This window comes from Arachis ipaensis, chromosome B10, assembly GCF_000816755.2.
Source record: "Arachis ipaensis cultivar K30076 chromosome B10, Araip1.1, whole genome shotgun sequence".
In the NCBI taxonomy this organism is placed as follows: Eukaryota; Viridiplantae; Streptophyta; class Magnoliopsida; order Fabales; family Fabaceae; genus Arachis; species Arachis ipaensis.
The window spans coordinates 34,582,344-34,583,828 of NC_029794.2; positions in this window are offsets into that span (position 1 = coordinate 34,582,344).

Sequence of the window (1,485 nt, forward strand, 5' to 3'; positions counted from 1 at the left end):
ATTGAAGTGGACCTAGTGTAAGATTATTATTATTATTATTATTATAGGCAATATCCTAGACAAAGTCCTAATAGGGGCGGTGGCCCGCCATTGAGAAACTGTACCAAACAGTTTCCTAAACAAATTTCTGCCGTCACCCTTCAATTTCATTATTACATTATGCATTGAATCATGAGGATGGTGGGAAGACTAACCTAATAATTAGTAGCTCTTTTTAGTTAATTAAGAACCATGTTCTTTTAGTTGGGAAATGACTTGCATTATTCTTAATTATAATTTATATATAATTAAGTTTGAACGAAAGAAACATTATTTAGTTTTTTGGTCGAACTAAATAGTACTCATAAATTATAGAGTCAAAATCTTATATATCCATTTATCTTTATTGTTCTAAGATTAATTATTAATTACCATATGTACATATTTTTAACATTTAACACTAACATACAAATGTGGTGTTTGTTTTTGTTGCTTATGCTATTCTCCAATCTAATAAATTAAGAATTAATTCGTCGTGGATCTGAAACTCCATTTAAGGGTCTATCGCTGGCTAATAGATTGCTGCATATACAAGGCAGAATTCAAACTCTCGACATTTACTTAAACGAACGAGTAAGCTGACCACTCAACCAATCCAAATTGGTTCATACAAATGTGTTGTAGAGGACGAAGGCAGCTACATAGACTTTTTTTTACGTGAGAGCTAACTTGGATCTTGTACTAAATTGAGGGTGGATGGTGAATTTTTAATCCTAAGTAATCCAACGAATTGATGGTAGTAGTGCCTGTCAAAAAGACTTCGACACTTAAGCAAGTAATAGTTTAAAAGGTATAAGAATTAGAAGTAAATAACATACATTAGGCGTGTGATTGGACTATTCATATAGAGTTTCAGCGCTGAATTTAAATGAAGAATTGTTGTCATGCTATTGTCGATTATGAGCAGCACGTGGAAATCATATGCAAACATGATCTGAGTTCCATCAACTCGTTTTAGCAAATTGTTTGCTATACCTAAAATTGCCATATTGCCAACTGATTATGGGAGGCCGTTTTGAATGATCATGGATAGTGGTAGGATTGAGTGGTGGTGGCGGTGGATTGAGGATTGGAGAACAATGGAGTAAAATTTTAAAGTTGGGATTAAGTTAGGTTAAAAAAAATTACCTTTTATGAATAAAAAATTATATTATTTCACTTTTTATAGATAAATTTATTAATATATTAAAATTGTGGATAAAAATAATAATTTATTTTAATACTTAATTGAAAAATAAAATAAAAATTTGAATAAATTTTGCTAATCTGATTAGAATACGATTATTAGAAATACACATTGTGTGTTTACGTGCTCTCCAAAAGAGTATTATTTGTGGCCTAATGTGATGTAATTTTGGTCTAACGAGAGGTTAGTCTTTAATAATTTTAAATTAAATTCAATATTTCCTTCATAAATTATTATATTATTTTATAATGGATAATATT